Here is an 18,111-nt window from a genome sequence, read left to right on the forward strand (position 1 = left end):
CACACGGGTGCTTGCAGCATAGCTCTGGGGTTCGCCCTCCCCGCGGCGGCGCCAGCGGCGGCGGGTCTGGTGAGCTGGGTTCGAGAGCTGCACCCGCTGTGAGGCACTGCTGTCTCTTGGCGCCCGGTGCCGGCTGGCTTTAACCAGTTGTGTCCCAGGGGTCGGAGGAGAGGGGCTTCAACTCCCAGCAACCAGTCCTTCTCGCCACTCCTGTTGGGACCAGCAGGAGATAGGGGGGTGTCCTGGTTCCTCTGCCCATCATTTCGGCACCCCTTCTATCTCCAGGCATCTCTATTTTTCCATCTCTCCTCCTTTCTCTCTCCCTCTCCCCTTCCTCCCTCCCTCCCTCCCACCCTCTCCCCACTCCTCTCTAGCCCCTTCCTCTCCCATCCCTCCTCCTTTGCTCCAGTATTTCTCCTCTTACAAGGCTCTCCCACCGCCATCCTTTCTTTATCCTTCCACCAAATGGGCAGATTGTGCCTTTGAAATTCAGAATCCCATTTTCTGCCTCCTCCTTCTTGCATCTGAAAGGCGACTTTCCCCTGACAGAATTTGGAATGTTCTCACCAGTGGAAGGGTGGGAATCTGGGTTTACCTGGTTCTCCTCAGCACCTTCCTTCCCTCCCCGGTGATTTAAACGTGGTGCCACCTAGCACAGCAGTAACTTGTTTGGGGGGAACAAATTCTGCAGCGACACAGGTGAGATGCTGCAATCCTGCCAGAACAAGCTTAGTGGAAGTGTTGCAAAACCCAACACGTTGTAATAGATTTGATAATTGCACGCGTGTCGTTCGCAAGCAGACAGCTGAATGCCTTCAGGCAGCCTTCAAACACTGTTGAAGGGACTGGGCTATGCTTCCAAGGGTTTAGACAGCATCTGAGAGTCTGTGGGGTTTCCACCCTCAGCCCCAGCCCAAGAAGAATTTTCTTTTCTTTTTTTTTCCCCAAATTGAGATTCATGCATTTGGTTACACATTCACTTAAACCTTAAATCATGTACGTATATACATAGATGTAAATACTAAGATTCTTAAGCCTTACGTATCCTGGTATGGGTAAAACACACAATTTCACATTTTTATATTCAGAATTTCTTGGCTTTTTTTTTTTAAAGAACATAAAGGCCTAAGTATTTCTAAGCTGCCAAAGTGAAATCAGAAAAATGAAAAGTTTATTGGGAAGTGGGAAGAAGAGGATGGTGTGGAAGGAAAAAAGAGGAATTCCATTGTATAATGTGATGCTGTTTTAAAATTGCACGTTTCCCAGCCAAGACGGGCTCTGCACAACCACGTTCCAGGCTGAGAAGTTCAGAATGGGGGCTGCTGCTCCTCTTCTTCCAGGTTCAGGCCTGGGAGGGGGTTTCCACAGGCTCAGGAGGGAAGGCCAAGGGGCTCTCAGTACCTTCTGCAGCTGGGTGGAGCGAGTCAGGTGGGCACTGTGGGTCCAGGTGAAGAGACAAACTTTCCCATGGGTGCCAGTCCCTCCCTGGGTGATAGCTCAGAGCCCCCAGCACCCAGCTCCCCCCTCCTCTCGCTGAGCCAGAGCAGAGTTGGCAGGACAGCAGCGCTGGGACCACCCTCCCACCCTTGGTGGCTTTGGGCTCCTCTCTGAACACTGCACTTCCAAAGTGGGGAGGGAGCGAGCCCCCGGAGGGTGCTGGAGCTGCATTGCAGTGCATCCTGAAGGGAGCAGAGCCTGTGATGCCTCCCCCTAGAGGTGCAGGGCACCCGGTACCCAACGGGCTCCTCTCCACTGTGGGGACAGATGCACCCCCACCTGAGGCAGGCTCTGCTCCAGGGCACGGCCTCCCCCCGCCCCTTGTCCTCACCAAGATAAGCTCAGCGAGCCACATAGGGGGTGACATTTCTGCTGGGAGGGCTGCTCTTCCTGGTGATTGTGCTGGAAGCTGGTCTCGTCCTCCAGGAGGAGGAAGAGGAGGAAAGTTGGCCCTGGAGCCTCCCAGAGAAAGGAAAGCAGTGTCACTTCAGGAGGGTTCCTGCGGGGAAGCTGGGCCTGGCTGTGCCCAGAAGTTCAGGGGTGACTGCCGCCTCACTTCTTGTGCTTCCTTTACTGTTTTTAGACTCTACTCCTTTGTTTCTAATGATGCTTTTCCTCCCCTCGGGGTTAACACCAGCTCGTTAGCCGTGTACTTTCCCAGCGTCTAAAGGCAGAGGCTAATGCAATAATGCAGCCCTGACCTGGTTGGGCCGCGATGCCATTTCATTCTGCAGCGTTCTGTTTCCTGGTGAAACGCGCGTCTCCATCCCAGAATAATTTTAAGGCTAATGTTGTTGTCACCTGATGCCTTGGCGGGGGCGGGGGGGGGGTGGCAGGAGCGGGGAGTAGGAACCGTGGCCTAACAACTGCTTTTCTAGGCAGACTCTCTGGGACAGGAAAGGCAGTAACACTTGGAAACCATAGTGAGCCCACACACGAGATGGGGAGGGGACTCGGTGGACAATTTAGTTGTCACTCTGGGCTTAAGAAGTTCCTGAGACCCTGCGTGCCAAGAGTGGGGGCTCAGGTGGCCCCAGACAGGAGGAGAGACTGGCCTGGGCAAGGAGCCTTACTGATCTGGGGTTCCGGGGCCCTGGTGGGAGAGGAGTGGGTGGGAAGCAAGCCTGGGTGAAGAGTGGGGGTGGTGCAGATTAACATAAGAACCCCTACCCCCACCGCAGACGGGTATTTATAACAAGCACCCCCATCCCTGGTCCCTCTACGCTCACTTTGTCTGTAGTTGAGAATCTGTCCACGGCCTGCGGCGTTTGAGTCCAAACCTCTCTGGATCTGCCTTCTTCCCTCTGCGTGAGACCCGGCAGGGCAGAGGGGGTGGGTGTGGGGGTGCTGTCTTTATGGCCAAGGCTCAGTTTTGGAAGCACAGGGTCACCCTAGTCAAAGGCCCAGCTCTGTGGTGCCAAGACAGGCTCTGTGATCTGGAGGGCTTCTGTCTCCATGCTGAGATCATGACCTCCTGCCTGTCACCTTCTCCTGAGCTGTCCTCTGGGCCTCAGTCTACCAGTCATCTGTAGGGCATGGGTTTGAGCAGCATTTGCTTCTTGTTTGCAACTGCATGGAGTAGCCAAAAATGTAGGCTAGGCGATCACAAGGTGAACATAGAAAACCCAGCCTGGTCTCCTGGTAATAGGGCAGAAAGAGGGGGCTGCTGCCCAGGAGGGGAGCCGGCCTTCCTTGTGGTGGAGGAGTTGGAAGGCAGGGTGGAGCTTACGATGATGCATAAGTCATTGTCACGCAGTGGTAACCAGCCGTCCAGTCCCAGCTTTGTTTATCCAACAAGACCCTCTCCGGGTTCTGATTACACAGTCTGCAGAGTAAGATGCCCTCCTGCCTTAATTAAGAACAGGGTCCATGAAACAGGGAATTATTCCAGTATTCCTGCCCTTGGACCTGATGCTGTGGCCCACGGACCTTGAGCTTCCTGGGCCTTGGTTTCTCCGTGTGGAGGACGAGGGTGGCCGATGTGGCCCCCTTGGTCCCCGATGCTTCTCTGAAGTCTTCTCAGGTGCTCCGCCCTCGGGCCTTGTGTCAGGCTTGGCCAGTTGGCACTCCGGGCTGTCTCCTGCAGCCTCTAGGCCATGACCTCCGGTCCTGGGCTCACTGGACCCGAGCCCTGGGCTGTTGCCATCGCCTACAGCTGCCTGGGCGGAGACAAGGCCTGGATGCCCAGCCCGCTCTTCCTGTGGGAGATCTCGGGCGTCGGCCCACAGATGGCTGGGGGCTGCCTGCAAGCCCCGTCAGCAGGGGTGGGCGTTCGCACCACTCGCGATGCTGGGTGGCACCTTCCAGACACGGGGGCTGGATGTGTGCTCAGAGGAGGGAGCCAGGCTGGCCTCACCAGGGTGGCCCTGCTCTCCTCTGCCCACTTGCCTGACCCCGCTGAAGGTGCCAGGCTTCAGGCCAGCCTCATCTGCCCTCTACTGCCTTCATGTTCTTGGTGGGAAACTGAGTCTTTGCTTCTCAACCTGCGAGGCCTTGGCTGCCTGCCTTTCCCTAAAGCGGGGAGGCAGTAACAGGAGTGGGGGAGGATGTGGCTCCATTTACTAGATTTGCACAACTCAAGTCTGTGCCCTAAGGTGGTGGTGCTTGTAGGGCCCCACGTAGCACTGAGGGTAATCCTGGGAATGGGCAGGAAGAGACCCTGTATCAGGGATAAACTCGAAGACAAACGTGCTTGCTATTCCCTTCCTGTAGGTGTGAGAATACACATCCTTCCTTCACTAAACCCACTCCGCCCACCCCTCCTCCACACACACATATGGGCCTCCAAGTCAGAGCTCAGCCTCCCTCCCCATCACATCCACAGCCCCATAAGGAAGGCAGCCTATCCCTCAGGACTTGCATCTCTGCTCCTCCAGGGCTCCCTGCTGTAGCCACAAGCCTGAGTGCTCTCCTGTGGGTGCCCGTGGGGGCTGGCCTCCACCTGGCCTGTACCACACTCCACCATGGCCATGCACGGGAGCGCTTCCCCAGCCATGTAGGGACCCTGTGCATCCCCCCACCCGCCCTGGGCCTGGAGCCTGACCCTGGTTCCCCAGCGCCTCCCTCCCCATAGATCCCTCAGTGCCCAGAGGCTGGGGGCTCCCTTGCAGTTACTAGGCTAACTTAATTAAATGTTTGCCGAATGCTTTGAGACACCCCTGGGCGATGCGCTGGGTAAGTGCGAGGCATTATCATTATGGTGCAGGCACTTTCCTTTAATGAGCAGAGACGCTGCGCTGAGACACCCCCGAAAGGCCCAGATGGATCGATGCAGTGGGACACAGGCCATTGATTGGAGTGGCTGCTCGCAGGTTCCTGGGAAATGGTAAGTGACACCCACCCCAGGAGGACCAGCACCTTCCACCTCTCAGGGTACAGATCCTCTGAAGCAGCCTGAGTGGCCATTCTTGCCCGTTTCCTCGTAGGGAGTTTACAGAGGCTGTGCCACCGCTCCTAGACGTTTGCTTAGTGGTTGTATCAGGGATAATGCCACATTCCTGCCTTGTGGTCTACCTGGGACATTCATCTTGGGTTTTGCTCATTTGTCAAAGCGATCATGAGATAGGCAGGGGAGATACTATCCAATCCTGAGCTTGTCTTTTCTTTGCTTAAAACCCTATGCAGACTTCTGGTTGTTTAGGACCGGAGTCCAAAGCAATTTCAACCTGGTCCCCAGGCCACGGCCTGCCCCGTGCTCCGTATCGCTCAGGGCTCAGTCCCCAAACATTGTGCTCTCTCCTTTCCCAGGGGTTTCCCCTGCGAGCTCACCTGACCCTCCCTTCATGATGTTTCTGGATAAATGTCCTTTCCATCCTTCGGGGCTCAGCTCTAGTTTCTCTCTCCTAGGAGAGTTTTCTAGATGCTCTAGAGTAGGTTATGTTTCCCTCCTCACTGCCCAGTCCAGGAGGCCAGGTTTCTCCTGTTTAACACTGTTGATCCAGGTATTTTAGAGTGATTCTTCCTGTTATGTCTCGCTTTGCTGCCTGGACTGTGGTCCCTCGGGGTAGGAAATGCATCCAGTCACATGACGGGGTGCCCTGCACAGTGACGGATACAGAATATATGCTCACAAAGTGCTTGTGAACTGAACAAATGAGGAGATGGACGAATGGACGCGTGCATGGGTGACCAGCCAGGTCACACGAGTACCAAGTGTCAGCTTCTCCTCTCCACCCTTTTCTGTTCCTCCATCGAATCTTTAGGCATCTGGGCCCCTGGGTTGGGCCTCCCATCAGTTTCTCTGTGTTGAAAGAGAGGCTTTGCTAATGGGAGGTGGAAGTGCTGTAGTGATTACTCATTCCGGTCTTCACGCTTGTCAATAAACACCAGCCTGAGCTTCCAGCCACACACACGCGTGGCAGCTCAGAGCTGTGGACAGTGCTTCTGCATGTCACGTCACCTGTCACCACAGAGACACCTGTGAGTGAGGGTTTCTCAGTAAACATAGACTTGGGTCCTTATGTTGGCCGTCGGCCTCATGGGAACCAAAATCACTCAGGTTTAAGCAAATCCAGGAAGGTGATGCTAGTGGTAAAGAACCCGCCTGCCAATGCAGGAGACGTAAGAGACTCCAGTTCAGTCCCTGGGTCTGGAAGATCCTCTGGAGGAGGGCATGGCAACCCACTCCAGTATTCTTGCCTGGAGAATCCCATGGACAGAGGAGCCTGATAGGCTAGACTCCATAGGGTCACAAAGAGTTGGACACAACTGAATCGACTTAGCATGGAAACTCATGAGGTGGCCCCGACTATTAGACATTCAGACTCACGCTCACAGTGCTAGCCGGGTGCATGCTACAAGGAGGAGCTGTGTCCTCAGTAAGTAGGATGCTGGGTTTAGGGCAAACAATGATAGAGAGCACAGGGTGAGTCATGCCTGAGCAGGTGACACCTCAACGGATTCGTGTTCACAGGACCAGGTCAGAGGGCTCAGCCAGTCTGCAGAGATGGAGACAGGGCTTCTCGTGTTTGTCCCAAGTCACTTCTTACAGCCGAGCTGATGTCAGTCTTACTCTTTCGTGGCTGTGGGCTTCTGAGCAGCAGTGGTCTTGCCTTACTCCTGTCTGATGATGACGACACAAGTCCCAGTCACATTTGCTTGTCTGACACGTTGCATATTGAGTGATTACTGTGTGACAGGCACTGTGCTGGGAACATGAAGCCTGAACAAAGTCCTCGTGGTCCCTGCTCTCAAGGTGTTCATGGCCTCATGGGATAGACTGTGTGTCTCAACTCCGTGCCCCCATGGAGGGAAGTTAGGCTGATGTGAGTCCTGTTGGAGGAGAGGTGGGGGTTGCCTCGGTTGCCTGCAGGAAGGGCTTGGCTTGCCAGGGAGGCAAGACCACTTGTCTGTGAAAGTGATAGTTGAGCTGAGATCTGAAGGATGAAACACAGAAATTATCCAAACCCAGGGAAGGTATGGGAAGAGACAGACAGAACAGGACATGCAGGGACCAGGAGCAGTGGGGACCAGAGGGCATCATCCTGTTTGTCAGGAGCATGGAGGAAGGGCGTGTGGTACAGGAGGAGGTCAGCAGCCCTGGAAGCTCGTGTTAGTTGTCCTGGTCTTCATTCTAGAAGTGATGGAACACCACTGATGCGGCTCATCTGCTGGGGGTGAGCATCGTGACCTACATTTCCATCTCGCTACTGTACAGGTGTAGAGAGGTTTAGAAGGCAGCAGACTCAGAAGGGGTGGGCCAGCCGGGAGACCTCTGCAGTAGATCAGGTGGGAAATGGCTGGGGGTGTCGGACTAGAGAGACAGGGGTGATATGGAGCCTCTCTGGGAGAGTCAGAGCTGCCCCAGACGCATCTGAAGAACCCACGTCTAAGGCAAACCCATGGTGAGCCCTGGCAGCACCCGGCAGAGAAGAGGCTCTGTCCTGCACATCCTGCTTACAGACCATCTCCTCCAGCTCATGCGTAGTTTTCCCCTGGGACCATCACTCCTGGAGGTCTCATCATCTCAGTCCCTTCTCTGGTGGGACTGAGCTTCTGCTGGCTTCTCTTAGCAGCTAATGTAGGAGCTTAAAATCACATCATTCACCTCCCAGTACATTAAGGAGATCACAAAAGGCTCCAGCACTATCATCTGCTGGATCCTGCCTGGGGCTCTTTGCTCCTAAGTAACCAGGCATTTTAGAGATGCTTGGATTGGACTCAAGATTGATTATTGGGAATTAGGATTCAATCTTCTCACCAGAGTTACTGTGATGTCATGAAAGCAGGCATGACCTCCCCGTCATGCCCACCACCTGGGTGAGTCCTGTTAATTTTACGTAGGAAAGCAGAGCCCTGGGAGCTGAGAGGGCCGCTGGAGAGTGTCATGTCCTTTCCTTTCACTCCACAGTCGAGAGTGTTGAGGCACAGAAAGCCCAGTGTCTCATCTAACGTCACACAGTCAGTAGGGACCAGCCAGCATGTCCACATGGAATTTCAACATCCTGTGCTCACAGCCCAGCTGGTGGTGTTTTTACACAGCATTGAGCTGTGCTGAGCCTCCCCGTGAGGTCCCCTGTTGGAAAGTGGACCTGCAGCCTCGGCCCCTGCTCTGTTCCCCTAAGCTCTCTTATATCAGTGTGCAAGGAGTGTGTGGAGCAAGGGACTTCTGAGTGCCTGGTACCCAAAGATTAACTTGACAGGTCAGGAGCAAGAGAGAAGCCTGTCCTTCTCGGGGGCATCCTCATACTGTGAATGATGTCTATACTCGAACTGGGAGACTTCTAGAAACCAGTTGATCCTTGATGTGTGGAGAGAGATGTTCAGGGTGGTACATATCAAATACCCCACACATGTCTACCTGTCCTGTTTGGTCTGCACACTGGGAAAGGCACCTGCCTTTATCAGCACTGGACCATCAAACCCAAGAGAAGAAAACCCACCCAAAATGCTGTGAGTGTTATAGTACCGATTCCTGGTGAAATGGGGACTGGCAGTGTGTATAGAACCTCTGTGTACATCATAACCACTCTGTATGATCTATGATTGAAGTGAAGGCTTGCACCCCTTTCCTCACTCCCTGCTCTGCCCTCACTATGGACCACACAGGCCTGGGCATAGTTGATGGACAGATGGGGTCAGGAGAGCTGTGGACAATGTGGAATGGGAAGCCAGGATGCATATTCACAGCGACAGAGATCTAGGTGGCTGTGCTGGGGCCAGGTTCCGATGGGCATTTGCCTTCTAGGAAGACAAGCCTCAAGCAGCCTTTGCTTCTCTGAACAAGACAACCTGGTTTTTCTGAAGAGCCCAGTGCCAGGGGATCCCCAGCTCCTCGAAGGCAGAAGAATGTTGGAATAGAGAGTGTGGAGGTGGAAATAGCCCGTCAGCCTCCAGTCCAAGGGAGGCTGAGTTGCCTTGGGAGTCCCCTGGCTTCCTCCCACGGAGACGGCCGTGCCCAGTCTTACTTGGCACCAGGGTGGACGCCTCTTTGGGTGAGGCCCAGATGGGAAGGGATGGTGAAAATCACTTGGGATTCTGCATCTTTTCCTGATGAGTCCGCCCCTCCTCCTGTTTCAGGGGGAAGGGGCTTCCCTGGTGGCTCAGATGGTAAAGAATCTGCCTGCAATGCGGGAGGCCCAGGTTTGATTCCCGAATCAGGAAGATCATCCACTCCAGTGTTCTTGCGTGTAGAATTCCATGGACAGAGGAGCTTGGTGGGCTGCTGTCCATGGGATCACAAAGAGTTGGACATGACTGAGTAACTAACACACATATATACATTCAAATAAAACCATGAGCACAGAGCCTGATGCTTGTAAGAGCTCAACACTTGGTCACTAGGATGATTATATGGGGCAAGCTGAGTTGTGATTACATGTGGGAAGTCCAAGAAGAGACATTGCTTCAGATCCAGGGGTCACAAAGAGTCAGACATGACTGAGTGACTAACACTTCCACTTGGGAGTGAAAGGGCACCGCCCTACACCTGCCCCCATGGTGCCCACGAAGATCGGCCCACACCTATATCATGACCTGGACAACTGCTTGCTTTCTTCTTTCATTTATTCATTTTTGGTGTAAAATAAGGTATAAGGACATACTGTACAACATGGGGAATATAGCCAATATTCTATAATAACCATGAACAGAGTGTAACCTTTGCAAATTGTGAGTCAGTATATTCTATACCTGTAATTTTGTAATATTTTACATTAACTTACTTTAATAAAAATTGTTTATTTTTATGGTGGCCACGGAGCCCTTCTGCCATGCCTTGTGGGAGAATGTGGAAGCAGAGACCTCAGGAGCTGCGTGAGGGGCCTTTTCTACTGTGAACCCATCCCATATCCTCTATCTGGCTTTATTTTCAATTCTTCACGACTCTTTTTTGTTCTGCTGCTTTTCCATGGTGACATCTGGGATGATGCCTGTGGTAGGTTTGTCAGCAAAACAAACCTGTCTCTCCAGTTTAACTCATCTGGGACACCGGCTCTCGGTTACCATCAGCAGACCTCTCACTGAGGCCTGTGTTTGGAATGTATGGTGGTTCAGACGGTAAAGAATCTGCCCACAATGCAAGAGACCCGGGTTTGATCCCTGGGTCGGGAAGATCCCCTGGAGAAGGAAATGACAATCCACTCCAGTATTCTTGCCTGGAGAATCCCATGCACAGAGGAGGAGCCTGGTGGGCTACAGTTCGTGGGGTCACAAAGAGTCAGACATGACTGAGCGACTAACACCTGCCCAAAGAACTGGATACATGAGAAATATCTTTGTTATTCTCTTAGAATTTCCAAAGCTGCCTCTTTTGCACTGAATGTTAGTGGGAGGAGACAGAGCGGCGTGGCAGCCGAGAGCAGAGGTGAGAGCAGGAGGGAGTCAGGGTGGAGGTGGAGCTGGGGTTGGCCGGAGGCCAGAAACTGGGAAGGATGAAGACAGCATGAGGCCGTGAGGCGGGGGCTGCGGGCAGGATAAGGGGCAGAGGGTGCGGCAGAGACCCAGCAAGTGGGCAGCAGGGCCAGGTCTGAGCCCTGGGGCACCCCAGCCTCAGAGCAGAGGTCCTGCCCAAGGCTGAGTGGTGTGTGGGTGGTTTCGACGCCTGTGGCCCTCTGGGGCAGACTCCTCTGTGGCCAGAGCCCTGCCCAGGGCCCCTGAGGGTGGGCCAAGCAATGGGAAAACACCAGAGACCCCAGATTGAGCACAGGGCATCCTGGTAGACACAGCAACTGCCTGCCTGCCCTTGCCACACCTGATCCCCCCAACCCCCGCTTCCTGGGGGGCTCAGAGCCCTGCAGGCTTGGTTGCAGGTAAGTGGGGGAAGTCTCTGCCTCATTCCATGACCCCATCTTCTCTGAGCAACCAGAGTAGTCCCACTCTGGCCTATTTCATACCATCCCTTTTTGCTATTAAAAAAACTGAGACCTATTGTACAATTAATATATCACTTAATGGAGTGGATATCCATTCCCTTCCCTGGGGATCTTCCCGACCCAGGGACTGAACCGAGGGCTCCTGCATTGCAGGCAGATTCTTTACCATCTGAGCCACCAGGGAAGCCCAGTGGTCTCTCAACTTTGTTTTAGAGCCCGTGCATGCACCTTACTTATTTATGCAGAGATGATCTGTGTCACTACACATATACAATAACAAAAAGGATGAGATAAAGAAATGAAAATAGGAATTCTAGTATTCCTTTCCTTTACTCGGTTTAGCACTCAGAGCATCCCTGGGGCCAGTACCACTCAGGTCCAGAACTCCGCTCGTGCCACTTCCCTGGGCCTGGAGTCAGGACAGAAACATCACATTGTCATTGGCAGAAGGCGTCCACGGCTCCTCTCTGGCTGCTCCTCTCAAGACTCCGCATGGGCGGTGTCCTTGACCTCACCCCACTCCGTGTCCTCCTGCAGCACAGTTGCTCTGCAGGCCCCATCTCAGAGCAGCTGTCATGTCCTTCGACAATTCCGTCTTTGTGGTAAAAATGAGTAACATGTCAGTGGATACAGACCAGGATTACGGATGTTCTCTTGTTTATCAAAAAGGACCATTGAGGGGAAGTAAATGCAGAATAGTCTTGGGGGAGGAAAAGGCGCTAAGCACGGGGACCCTCCGTTCCAGCTGCAAGTGGTTCCTTACCCTAGTTCTCACCCTGTTCCTCTCTGCCCAGCTCTTCCCCAGGGACCAGCTGCTGCAGAAACTGTGGCCCTGGCTTCCCCTGTGGGAAGGTCCAGCCCAGGTGGGGGAAGGTTTAGAGGCCACGCTGATGGAGACACACAGGAAGGAAGAAGGAGACACACAGGAAGAAGTCCGGTAGGAAGCTTGGTGTCACTTGGTGACGCTGGATGGTTTCCCGTGTGTTGTCCCACTGATAGTGTAGCCCCAAGGATGGGGTCTCAGGTCACAAGTCCCCTTCCCACCTCTGCTACCCGAAGCCCATGGCAGTGTTGGCTGTGTAGCCACGTTGCTCAGACTGAGCCTGGCAGAGGTGCCAGCTCACGGCCGTTCTTAGAGACACGGCCTCTGTGATGGGCGGCATCAGCTTGAGGCTCACCAGGGCTTGGCCACACTCTCCTTAGGAGGACCCGGTACCACCATGTCTGCCCAGGCTTCGTGTAGCCTCGCTCTCACACTCCTGGATCAGAGGACCCTGGTCTCCAGCTCCATCCCATCTTCTCTTCAGATGCCCCTTGGTCCACATCTTGATACTCTGTCCTGTCTGGCATCTGGTTTTAGGAGGGTCCAAGCTGGTGTGGTGCAGGGTTGAGAGCAGGCCCACCTTTGGCTCTTTGCTCCAGATTCCTGCCTTCCCCAGCTCCCTGTCATAGCACCCGCCCTGCTCTGTAGCCCTGTAACACTGTCTGGCAATCCTGGGAGAGCTGCGTGTATGGTCGTCAACTCCAGGAGGGACTTGCTCTTCCAGATTCTCCTACGCAGAACCTTGGAGCCCTGGGCCTTGGAAGCCCTCCCCGACTCTGAGTAAGTGAGACATCTTCACCCCAAGTTCTGCAGATTTCCCCCTGGGTTTCTGGTGTCTCTGGATTATTGAAAAAGTTGCCTATTTCTCCCCCCATGTGGCCCGAGTCTGTGGAGATGCAGCGCACACCTGGCCTTCTTTCTCATCTTCCTGGTTTGTTATCTGGAGCACATCCACTGGGGGGCTCATGAAGTGGGCTCTGCCCTCCAGTGATGCTTCCATGGTGAATGGTTGTGGTCCTGTACTTGCCTCTGGAGCGTGATTTCCCTGATGTTGCCAGAGTCTTGACACTCAGCAGGACACTTCTTGGTTGTGGGGTCTGCCCAGTGCATCTCAGGATGTTTAGCTGTGTCCCTGGCCTCTACCCATCGTACGCCAGCAGCCCCTCTCCGGTTGTGACAACTGAGATTGTCTCCAGACACCGACACATGTCCCCTGGGGCACACAATTGCTCCTGGTTGAGAATCACTATTGTGTGGTTTTAAATGGTCAGCACAGTCTCCTAGGAACCCCCTAACTTAGGTCAGTTGTCTTTCTCACCACTCTAATGAAGGACAGCCTTCTCTTTCTATTCCGGAGGCCTGTACCTCTGATCCATCCTGGTTTCAAGTCTGTGAGAAGCTTCTAGTTTTCAGTTTGTTCCACTGAAAATTAGGTTTATCCCAAACCTGTGAATCAGGTCATCAACTTCTTCATCTGTGCTGGGTGCTCTCTGATGAACGCTTTGTAGGGATGGCTAACAAGGGGAGTGCACTGATGATAACACTGTTAGGTGTGATGGTGGGAACATGTCTGGAGTAAAGCAGATATGAGAAGTCTTAGGCCACAACCACGTGATTAGTTTAGCTGGACTGACTCTCTCACTGGGTGTGCCATTTTCATTAGTCAAACTGTTCAAACAACTCTCTTCTTTAGGACAATTGTGGAGTTTACTGTATTAGCTTGAGGGTAGTCAGGAGTGAGAGTGACAGCCCAGATGGGATTCTTATGCATGAACATTTAAACCTTAACTAAAATGCAATGTCTGAGATCATGGGTTGCAAACAGTAGTGTAAACCTACTCACAGTGGTGGTGGTAGAGTTTTGAGATCCATTAAAAATCCTGAGCCGGATTGAAATAGAAGGAATTTTGTCCGATGGCCCTAAATATTAAAATGCACTCTTGAAAGTTTGGGGGGGATATAGTTCCAGTGGTCATGTATGGATGTGAGAGTGGACTGTGAAGAAAGCTGAGTGCTGAAGAATTGATGCTTTTGAACTGTGGTGTTGGAGAAGACCCTTGAGAGTCCCTTGCACTGCAAGGAGATCCAACAAGTCCATTCTGAAGGAGATCAGCCCTGGGATTTCTTTGGAAGGAATGATGCTGAAGCTGAAACTCCAGTACTTTGGCCACCTCATGTGAAGAGCTGACTCATTGGAAAAGACTCTAATGCTGGGAGGGATTGGGGGCAGGAGGAGAAGGGGACGACAGAGGATGAGATGGCTGGATGGCATCACTGACTCGATGGACGTGAGTCTGGGTGAACTCCGGGAGTTGGTGATGGACAGGGAGGCCTGGCGTGCTGCGATTCATGGGGTTGCAAAGAGTCGGACATGACTGAGCGACTGAATTGAACTGAACTGATAGTTGCTTTACAGTGTCGTGTTAGTTTCTGCTGTACAGCAAAGTGAATCCGTTATATGTATACATACGTCTCTTCTTGTTTTGGATTTCCTTCCCATTTAGGTCACTAAAGAGCCCTGGGTAGAGTTCCCTGGGCTATACAGTAGGTTCTCACTAGTTATATATTTTATACACATTATCAGTAGTGTATATATGTGAATCCCAGTCTCCCAATCCATTCCCCGCTTCCCACCTTGTTGTCCATACTTCTTGTTCTCTGTGTCTTTGTGTCTGTTAAAAAGCACTTTTGACTGGGGTGTTTGGACTGATTCTTAATGAAAGGGAGGGATCTCGGGTCAGATACTCAGAGTGTCCTGTGTTTACCCCAGTCCATTGGTAACAGGGATCTCAGGAGCTCCAGGTGCTGGGGGTGGGAGCAGACACAGGTGAGCTGGAGCAGAGCAGGCAAAAACCTAGCAGGCGTGCGGGAGGAACTCCCTCCGCCCCCCACCCAACTTCAGTCACTTTGGAGTGACCTGTGAGCTGCAGCATGAGCCCGTATTAGAGAGGCCAGTGTATCAGGGCTTCAAGCCTAAGGGGTAGTCAGCTCACTGGGGCAGAAAGCAGACCAGACCCTGTCCAGCCCCACCCTGAGCTGGCTTCTCGTTCCCATGTGAGCATCTTTGACCTCACCCTGTGGACGCTGACAGCATTGCAGCCCTATGGCCTTATGGATGCCTGGGCATGGGACCCGTGCCCGCTGTCCGGATGCCTTTCTCATGGCCATGACTGGTCCTGAGGCTACTCCAGTCCTTGCAGAAGTGCTCTTGGGCTCCCTGGCTACTGCAGAGGCCTTTGCAGACCTGGGAGGCCTTGCCTTGCCATGTAAGGACTGACCCTTTGGGGTTCTGAGTTGAATTTCTTCTCTATATTCAGCTGATCCTGTGGCCTGATTTCTCTGCTGCGGGGTTGTTGACAACAGTAATTTTAGAAGCTAAACTGTTAATTTCTGCGATCTAGCTCACTGATTAGGATCTTTTCATGAACTCCATTATAAATGCCAGATTTGGTTTAGGTGAAAGCTGCTTCATGGTGAAACTCCACATTGGACGATTAGTTTGACAAGGTCACGGGTGCCGTGGGTGTCTGGTGAGCACTTGGTCTCTACCAGGCTCTGGAAGCTCAGGATTCAGGGTCTTTTCGGGAGGGGCGGCTGGAAAGCCTGCGGGCACATCACGGTGTGTTCTCCTACAGCCTTCTCATTAACTGCTCCCTGAAAGCATGAAGCAGAGTGAAAAACCTTTTCTTGAAGTTCCACCGGAGAGGCTTCCCAGATCTGGGAGGGGAGGGGGACCCTGGAGCTGACCCAGACACTGAGCTCCGGGGACTCCAGCTCTGAACGAGGTGATGGACATGATTACCTGGGTGATCGTCCGCGGTAACATGTCGATAAGCTGGTAAAGGGTCAGGGCGACAGCCACCAGGCGAGTGAGCTGCAGGCCTTGTTGGTGGAGCTCCTGGCCACATGTCACCTGTCACTGCAGGATCTGACTCAAGGAACATGGGTGATGTTATTGCTGGGAAAGTACAGGCTGGGTTCATAACATGCTCTGGAGTATTTAATGACAGGGAGAAACGAGAAGCCCAAGTCTGGGGAGGCCACGTCCGTGTCTACAAACGATCAGCGTCATAAGGGACCTGAGGCACTGGAGCCCAGCACGGAGACTCATGTGGTTTCACACAGCCACATACAGAGGGGCCGCGGGTGAGTGGGGGGGCTCAGGGATGGGAATGAGGTCTGATGAGTCCTGGCTCAGATACTTCTCATGCTCCTCCCTCTTGGAGAAAGTTCCCTATAGATCACCCCAGAGAAAATCTGGTGAAGATCTGAAAGACGTTCTTCTCAACCTGGAACAACAAGCTGGAAGGGGTTGTCCAGGCAGTGGTCCTCAGCTGCTCAAACCCGCATTTCGTGGCCATGCATGACCTGCACCATGACCAGCTGGGAGCATCCGAGGCCTCACGGAGGCCCGCCTGCATTTCCAGGCCCACAGGGGTACAAGCAAACCTTCAGCAGAATTCTCCGCCTAAGAACTTCCCTCCGTGGCCTCAGTGATTCTCTGAAGCCAGAGCTTTGGCTACTGTGTCTGATTCAAGGGGTAAATGTGGGCACAAGGAGGACCCCAGCAGTCTTCAGGAGGAGGTGGCTGGGAAGTGGGGTCCCACACAGAAAAGGGGTTCAGAGCTGTTCTTGGGTAAATAATCCAGTGGGTGGCTCCCCTGAGCATAACATCCTGTGCAAGTTGGTCAGCTTTAGAGGAGGAGCTCCCCCAGTGCTGACAACCCCGCCACACCCCTGGGGAACCTGCTCAGCCGCTCTGTGACTTGGAGTGGATCTGCCGATGTGGATCCGTGGGAGCAGGCTGGCTTAGTGAAGTCTGAGCATGCATGCGTTAGAGGACTTCAAGGGGACCTCAGGGTAAACACTGAAAGGCAGGCTACCCCATTGCAGCAGGGACCATAGGTGAGTCAGGAGGGGGCTTGAAAAGCATGGCCCCTTCTGTCTGTCCCATCCTTCTGACAGGGTGCTGGGGGTAATGCCAGGCAAGAGGGGGATGCCCAGGCGACTCCACCCCCACATTCATGGCCCCCATGCTCGTGGGCACCCCCTCAGGCTCATGGCCCCCGTCCATGTTCATGGACCCAAGTTTGTAGCCCCGGGTCCTTCCTTGCTGTTGGGTGTGGGCCTGGTCCCAAGGGTAAGGCTGCTGAAACAGGCAGATGAGATCTGGGTGTGAAGCCTGGGCAAGGTGATGCCTGACAGGTCTCTCCAGCACCTCCTTTCCTCCCCTCCTCCGTGCGATCCGTGGGCAGGAAACGCAGCACTTAGAGCAGACTAGGCCCCCAGCCAGTGACTGCAGGTTGAATCTGCAGGCTGGAGTGGGTTCTACCAGGGTCAGGGCTGCAGACTCTCAGACTCGGGGCCCTTCCTCAGCCTTCTTCACCCCCTCTGCATGGAAAACTGGGGGCAGAAGTCATTCACCCCAGATTGTTGTGGTGAGTGGACTCAGAGGCTCAGAGAGAGAGATGATAGCAGTGTCCAATGGCTTTCATGGTCTTTCCTACTCAGGGTGTGCTTCCTGGGCCAGCAGCGTGGAAATGAAGACTCTTGATTACCCCAGGTCTGGCTTTCGGCTCTGATCTCAGCCCAAAGCCCAGCCCAGAAACAGTCTCTCCCACACAGCCTTGTTGACCACTGCACCCAGCAAGCACTCTTTCCCTCTGGACTCCAGGACGTGGTTCTTGATCCTGTCTGCATAGTGGGACCACGGTGGGGCGGGGTGGTGGGGGGAGCTCAGAACTCCCGGACCCCTGACCGGGTCCTCCTCCCTGAGATTCTGATGTAATTGATCAGGGTGCAGTGTCTGATGCTAGGATGTTTTAAAATCTCCCCTGGCTCATTTGGGATTTTAATGATCTACCCTCTCAACGACCACGCCAAAAAATGTCTTCACCGTTGTGAAGATTCTTTTCTGTAATCAGAGGGTGAACGACTTGTGCTCAGGAATTCCCCTGCTCCCCGAATGAGTACAGTGGTATCGGAAGCGGCGATGGGAGTCCAGGTCCTGAACTCACCTTCCTGGCCGTGCTGGGCTGTGTGCCCTTAGGTGGGTCACTGGCCTCTCCTCAGCCTCAGAGTTCTTCTCTACGGAAGACTGCACAGGGCATCCCTTAAGGACCCAGCTGGCTGGATGTTTTGTGATTCCAGCGTGTGCTCAGAAATCAGGGTTGATTGCAGCCAGCCCCGGTGCTGAAGCCTGACCTTTGACCCATTTTGGCGTGTTTTTGTCCTCCTCCTGCTTCACGGCAGTAGGATGCTGGCATTTTCACCTCTGGAGATGTGTCTTCTCAGCTGAATGTCAGGCCTTTCGTGAGGTCATCTTCACCAAGCCTTCTGCTGGTCCACATGCTGCTCTGTCTGAATTATAGCAGGGTGTCCCTCAGGGGAAAGGAAGGGCTGGCTTGCCCCTAGAAGGTGTGCTCTGTCCTGAACCCTACCCTGTGGATCAACAGGGAAAGTGGGCGCAGATTTAAGACA

General features: G+C 53.6%; 1 protein-coding gene across 5 annotated transcripts in view; it reads left to right on the forward strand.

The window, feature by feature from the left end:
- The window catches only part of OPCML (opioid binding protein/cell adhesion molecule like), a 1,072,821-nt gene that overhangs the window by 1,223 nt on the left and 1,053,487 nt on the right, over positions 1-18,111 (forward strand). The gene's annotated exons all lie outside the window — the stretch shown is intronic.

This window comes from Bos taurus, chromosome 29 (assembly GCF_002263795.3).
Source record: "Bos taurus isolate L1 Dominette 01449 registration number 42190680 breed Hereford chromosome 29, ARS-UCD2.0, whole genome shotgun sequence".
NCBI classification, from domain to species: domain Eukaryota; kingdom Metazoa; phylum Chordata; class Mammalia; order Artiodactyla; family Bovidae; genus Bos; species Bos taurus.